Source organism: Rattus norvegicus, chromosome X (genome assembly GCF_036323735.1).
Source record: "Rattus norvegicus strain BN/NHsdMcwi chromosome X, GRCr8, whole genome shotgun sequence".
Taxonomy (NCBI): domain Eukaryota; kingdom Metazoa; phylum Chordata; class Mammalia; order Rodentia; family Muridae; genus Rattus; species Rattus norvegicus.
The window spans coordinates 36,641,389-36,648,293 of record NC_086039.1 but is presented as its reverse complement, the minus strand read 5'-3'; the positions used below and the strand labels follow the sequence as shown (position 1 = coordinate 36,648,293).

Here is a 6,905-nt window from a genome sequence, read left to right as displayed (position 1 = left end):
GGGCATATCTGTGGGATAAGTAAGTACTTCCAATAGTCAGTTTGGTTGGTGACTGAGAAAATCCTCAGCACTCAATGGCCCTTTCAAAAGATACTGCAAAGGTACAATCTTGTCCTAGGCCTTAAAGGTCTGTGTTTTGGGGGTAATTGAGGCTATTTATGGGTTATAGCTTTAACAATAATAACACTGATTCACTGGAGGCTCTCAGCAGTTAGTTTTTAATGATCACTTTGAGATATTCTTATTTGATACTAATACTTATGACTAAGGGTACTTTCCCTAATTTTTGTTTTCTTAGAGACAAATCTGGCTCATCTGTGAATGAATTTTTAAAAAAGAAAAGATAAAAAGTTAGACAAATAATATAATTTGGCACATATAAAGGTATGTATTAGGGCAAGTGTGTGTATGTGTACATACATACATGTTTATGCACATCTGTGTGAGGGAAATGAGGTTCAGAGGAGAAACATATAAACACACACACACTCGTACATTGCATATGCACCCACGCACATACATGTACACACATATGTCTTTGCTCCTTTGTGTGTCACACCCATGTCACAATTAATAAAGGTCCATGAAGCAAAGAAAGCAACTTCTTCAAAATAAATCTGGATCCATTTTCCACTAAATCAAATCCACTGTCCTATTAGTTCATGCATTTGAGTCCAAATTTCTATCCTGGCTGTAATTTTCTGGTCATTTGTTAGTGACTTTCTATAAGATCTCCTGTGTCTCACATAATCAGCCTCCTCCCTTAGCTTGTTCAGAGCTCTTTGCTAAAGTGGAGAGCCCTCATAGCCTCAGATAATAGCCACATAATTCCAGCCCCAAGCTTTCTGTTTGTACCTCATCTTCACTCAGAAAAGGAAAGTGCATTTGGTTGCAATACTTGTAGGAGGATATGGAAATCAAAGCTTCTTGGGAACAGGAGAGCAAGCACAAAGGAGGATAATAATGAATTTGACCATCACATACTGAAGGCCTTACATATGAGAGAGCTAAAGTGGAGTCAAGGAAAGATGTAAGCAGTGCATCTCCTTGATGTTTAAAATAAAGTGGGAAAGACAAGACTTGAAGGGAAAGATGGCTATCATTGGCATAAGGAATTAACAACCTCAAGATAGAAGGCAACTTCAACAGAGAAGCTGTTCAAAGCCACTAGGAGCAGTGACAACATCAGACAGAAATACTCTTCCAGCCCCTGGCTCGGGAGTCTCCCTGCTTTGTCAGGTGCAAAATCATGCTTTGACAGTGTTGATAGAGTGAAAACCACCAGATGTCCGGATGGCCTGCCAAGTTCAGCACAGCCATGGATCACAACCACATGTTTGTTTATGAACGTCTTTAAGGGTCAGATTATACAAGCCATTTTCTAATCTATTTCTTTTTATTAGTACTATCTCAATAATATCCCTTAATTTTGAAATAGGACTAAAACAAAGCAAAGATAATTCTAGTATGGTGTATAGCTCTTAGGATGCTTTCAGTCTGCCAACAATAGAGATTTGACCCAAAGAAACTTAATTGAAAAAGCCGCATATGCATTTACATAAAAGGATGTATAGGCCCCGACTCTAGAGTTGACTGTTCTAGTTGAGTAATAGACATGGCCTTCAGTTCTTTCTCTATCTTGAGTGTATTGTCTTCTGCAATACTTCCTCCTGGACCTACTTCTCAAGACCCAAATTTGGCCCTAGCATTATTATTAATAGTAGCTTCTTTCACTGTGAGTAGGAATATGGTCTAGATGTTCAAGTATATGATTGGGTTACATTTCAGCTGTAAATGGAGTGTCACTATCTTCACATCCTTTGTGAGAGGGAAAGATAATTTCCTGAAGAGTAAGAACATATCCACAAGCCCTCAGAAAAATATCTTCTTTTATCTACTTGGCCCATCCTATAGCATGATGGATAGAGTATTTCTTAGATCAAACAGAGCCACCCTAAATCTTGGATCAAATTAAACAGCACCTAAGTTTTACAGGAGAGAGATGGGCATCTTGGCATTAATGTTCTGCTAGTCAAAAGAAATGGAGACTATGGAATGACACTTCCATAAGCAAAGCCCTCTACAATGAGCTTGCTTCTTAATCAAGATACTTTCTCAAAAATCTCTTCAAAATGGAAAGAGATGATATGCTCATTATGAGATTAGACAGAGCTAGCTCCTCCTGGACTCGGAGATTTCAACACAGGTCAAGAAGTTACATTATTACTCTTGGTGTTCTAGCATGTAGCTTAGTGTTATAAAGTCATTGTTGTTCAGTGTATGCTTACCAGTTACCTAACTGGAGGACAAACTCATAAATCCTTTGATCTAGTCTTTGATAATTGTATCCAATGTGCATAATACAGGTGAATGTTGAATCCCTCACCTCTACCCATACAAACCACCTTAGAAATCACCATTATGTCACCATTGTCATCCTATCAAATGTATCTTTTCCCCCTTTCCCATGAGCTTTGTCTATTCCTCATATAAAATTGTTATTTGCCCTGGACAGTTTCTTTGAATGGTTTCTATCTGCTTTCCCTATATATTTGATTTTAACCCTCATGTTTCTACTGAGTCTTGTATTTTTTCATCATTTATCATTTTGCATTGTGATTACTCTTGTCAAATGGCCACCTCATTCATGCAGCCAGTAAACATTATTCACCCCTAAATAATTTGACAACAAAAATTTCAGCATTGGAGACATTATTTGGTATCAGTAAGAATGCTTACTGTACTCCTGCTCACTAACATTCTGCCATCTGTAACTTCAAGGACTTTTATTAACCCCTTGAGAACTTCATGTGTTCTCACTCATACAGGTTATGTCAGTGTGTCACGGGATAATGAGCTCAGGTACCAAATCAATTCACATATATCATCTACAGTTTTATGTGACTATATATCTGTAGCTAGTTCACCAATTCTCACTATCTCCTGCTTAGATTTTTGAACTCTAGACCTGCCTATATGGCTACCCAGCAGACCCATTACTCAAACCAAGTTACCTAGAACTCCCTGGCACAGATACTGCTTGACATTTCACCCATTCATTAGATGGTAGCCATTACTATTTCCATGTGCTCCTCATTCATACAACTACCAGGATCTCTCTATACTTAACAAGAACTCTGTCCATCTGCAGGAAAATCAGTACCGCTCACCCACCTTCTTCACTGTTCACCTATTCATTGGGTGCCCATGGCTTTAAACTCCAACTCCCCATAGTGGAAATTGACTCCAATAATAAATATCCTGTCTAGTGCTCTTGCACTCACATCTCAGTTTGCATTCCTTACTTCTCTACTAATGTTCTGTCTATCTCCAAATCAAGCTTTTACATTCCAGTCCTTGTCTTGGAATTCCAATGAATTTATCATCTTTAGTCCCAGATCTGTTTCCCAGGGTCTTCTATCTCTCAGTGAGTACACTCCACCTACCCTGACACATGAATCAGCCACTCCTCTTTCTCCGGTCCCCAATCATTAGTTGATTCTACATCTTGGCTCCAGTTCTCACTCTTCACTGGTGCCTACACTACCTTGGCTCTATCTCTTATTACTGCAAATATAGACAGTCTCAACTTGTCTTCCAGCTTCCAACCTCACTTACCTCCTCAATCATCCATTAACATCAAACTCCAAACCCATCAGCCCTCAATCTATACCTTCCTTTATCAGTTCAGTGCTTAGCATACTTGGATGTGTCTAGCACCTGACACATCCAAGAACCCTGAACAGAGAAAGTCAGCTAAATGACTGAAGACATGTTCACAGGTAACTATTACCACAGGTACTGTGTACTCTAGGGTGGGTTAAGCTCCCAAATCCCATCTGAAAAAAACAACAAAACAAAACAGGAAGATGTTATCAGCTCCCAAAATTTGATTATTTATCTTTCTGTCCCTGTATCGACTGACTTTTCATTAAATGAACTCTTTTTCAAGAAAGGAAAATATAGTAGGAAGGATGGGTACTAGCTGGGTGACTTCCATTAATAGTACAGTGTTAGTCAGGGCATAGTATTCTGGAGGTACATACAGAAACAGTCTAAAGATTGAAAAGCTATACCCCCCCACAAAAAGATACTTTACTTGAAACTGAAGACGTTTTTATTTATCTTTATACAAAAGCAACTGTAGTGTAACTTTTAATATCTTTTTTATGAGGACGTCCACAAGCTCCCACAGAGTCATAATTTGGCCCTGGATACTATTGCAGTAGGTTTGCATAACATCATGGTTAGAAGGAACCCTTATACATACAAGTACAGGTTCCCGTATTAGTTATCAACAGGTGGGTTAAGGTGGCAGCTCTCTAGGTATTTTGTGTCCTTGTCACCCCAAATTCTACTAGAGAAAAGCCACAACTAATAGCCACAATGCTGAAGCTTGAAGGGGTTTGAGTGTACAAAGGATTATAAGAGTCACACTGTTCTCTGACCAGGTTAAAGCAATTCTTGCTGTAGCATTCACTCTCAAATATCGTCATCCTGTTTTAACAGGAAAAACCTCAGCATCACTGAGGATACGTTAAACCAATAATACAGTTGCTTCCTTTGCATTCTTAAAACATTGTAAAATGGATTTAGACTTAAAACAATTTTGATGACCAGTGTTTATTGATTCATAGTGTTTATTTATGGGACACCAGACATGTATTCATCATGTCTGTAACTCCCGTTCTTACATAACTCAGTATCTGGCAAACACTGGGTGCATAATAAATGTTAAATTAATATGTGAATCACTTCTTGGTTAGACACGATATTCTGTTTCTGGACTAATTTTGTCTTTGCTAATGTCCTGCCTTGGGAGTGTCATCTCTGACCTAGACCGCAATCTCCTGAGGCATATTAGGGAGGGTGGTAGCTGTTCTTCTGAATGCTCCCATTTCTATCAACCAAACACTTTCCCTTTCAGGGCTCTGTTCTTTTTTGCTTTTCATCCTAAGATCTAGAACGGACTCCAGATCTCCTGGAAGCAGCAAAGTCTCCACTCGTCCAGGCCTTCCCAACCCGAGAGCACGGACAGACACACAGACACAGACACAGACACGCATGTACGCGCGCGCATACACACACACATACACACACACACACACACAGAGAGAGAGAGAGAGAGAGAGAGAGAGAGAGAGAGAGAGAGAGAGAGAGAGAGCGCTCGCCTCCAGCTCCCCAGCCTTCTGTCACCTCGCACCGCCCACAACCACACCCTCCCTGTGGGCGAGATCACCTGTCCCTCCTCTGCCACCGCCTCCTCGGGTACCCTTTCGCCCCCCCTCCTGCTCCCCTTCCTCCGCCACCTCCCCCAAGCCCTCCCCTTCCCCGCCTCCTCCCACCCCTTGGTGTATATAGTAAAGGCCAGGCGCTGCACGCAGACACACACTCTCCCGGACACAGGCACACACGCGCACAGACACAGTCGGCAGTGGCGGCCAGCGACAGCGGCTGGGTGACAGCAAAGACAGAGGCTCCCATCGCTGTGCACCCCCTTCAGGCGCCCAGCGGCGAGGCCAGACCAAGAGAGTTCCCACACCAACGTCCACCCCGTGGCTTCCTGGAGGCGGCAGCCCGGATCCCGAGGTAGCGGCTGCGGCACCCCTGTGCTGGTCGGGGTCACCCCCGCCCTCCCCAGGCGGACCTGCCACCAGGACGAAGGGGGCGCGCCGGACTGGGCGCGCCTGGCGGGGCCCGGCGCCCGGGGAGGGGCCTGCCTGTTCCCGGGGGCAGGACGGCGCCCAGAGGCCGGGGCCAGCGGGGAGGGCCGGGCGGGGGCGGGGACGCGGGTCGAGGCAACCACTTGTGCTGCTCGCCCAGGCCAGGCTCCTGCTGGCCGGCGCTACGCACTGGCCAGCCCGGCCGGGGACAGTCGGGAAGGCGGCGCCAGCCGGTGGGGCGGGGGCCCCGAAGTGGGTTTTGGGCCGCCACCCGCTCTGGCACTGGGCTTAGAGGGCGGCACGAAGTGCGCTCCGTGCCCGGGCACCGCACCGGGCTTGTCTCGGTATCTGCCATTCTGCCCCAGCCAGGAAAACCAGGCGCCTTCCAGGCCCTTCGAAAGATGGATTCTGTTGACGTATCTGGCGGCCCTGGCGAGCTGGGTGGAAAGTTGGTTTTTGCCAGATCGTGCTGGGATCTTCTTTGTGCCGCTCAGCAAGTCCCGCATCCCGCTGGAGCAGGGTGAGTGCCTGTCGGCGCCCTGGGAGCCCTGGTGCCCCCACAGTGCCCAGACCCGGGGTGGCCACACCAGCCCCGGCTTTCTGCCATGTTAGGCACCAAGCAGCGTTCTGGCTGCATTTTTTTTTGTATGCGTGCATTTCAGTGGCGCCTTTTGCTGCGAAGGGAGTTATTGCCTTCCTGCGCGTTGGCTTTTTTTTTTTCCTCGGGGTTGGGACTTGCTCTGTGTGTTTGTTGTTTGCCATTTAAACCCCTACTATTGTTCAGGATAAGCTCCGCCTGGGTGGGGAAATGGCATCCCACCACAGTTGTTGGCGAGGGGTCGAAATGTTGCCAAACAGCTGCTGCTTTGTGTTTCCCTATCCGAAGTCCGCGGAGTGGGTTTGGGGCACGATGGATGGGTGGAGAAACAGATAGGGCATGAAGGAAGACCGTGGCTTTGCGAAGAGTGACTTGTTACCCACCCCAAGGTATTCAGTCAGCCTCTCTTTTGACTGCCAAACTTTTATGAATATTTCTCTTTTGGAAGAGAGAAACCTAATGAATTTAGCCGTTTTTTAAAAGGCGGCAATCCAGCTTTAACAATGGTTTGGGAACTTAATCAATGAGAAAGGGAGGGGGAAGAGGAGAAGGCGCTGGGGGATGTGGCTGCTTCTTACAGAGTCAGGTAGAGAAGTGGGCCGGGCTGGGCAGGGCACAGCGCCTGGGTGGCCACATTCCTAAAA

The 6,905-nt window shown here is 45.3% G+C and overlaps 1 protein-coding gene across 7 annotated transcripts in view; it reads left to right on the top strand.

Moving 5' to 3' along the window:
* Nucleotides 1–5,350: 5,350 nt before the first annotated feature.
* The window catches only part of Rai2 (retinoic acid induced 2), a 62,538-nt gene continuing 60,983 nt past the window's right edge, over nt 5,351–6,905 (top strand). For 2 of the 7 annotated variants that reach the window (XM_063280246.1, XM_063280244.1), the window contains exons 1-2: nt 5,351–5,589; nt 6,029–6,183. The gene's annotated coding sequence lies outside the window, so the exon portion shown is untranslated. Of the gene's footprint in view, nt 5,590–5,788; nt 6,184–6,905 lie in introns of those variants that run through there. The other 5 variants (XM_063280248.1, XM_063280247.1, XM_039099966.2 and 2 more) reach the window with 4 other exon arrangements.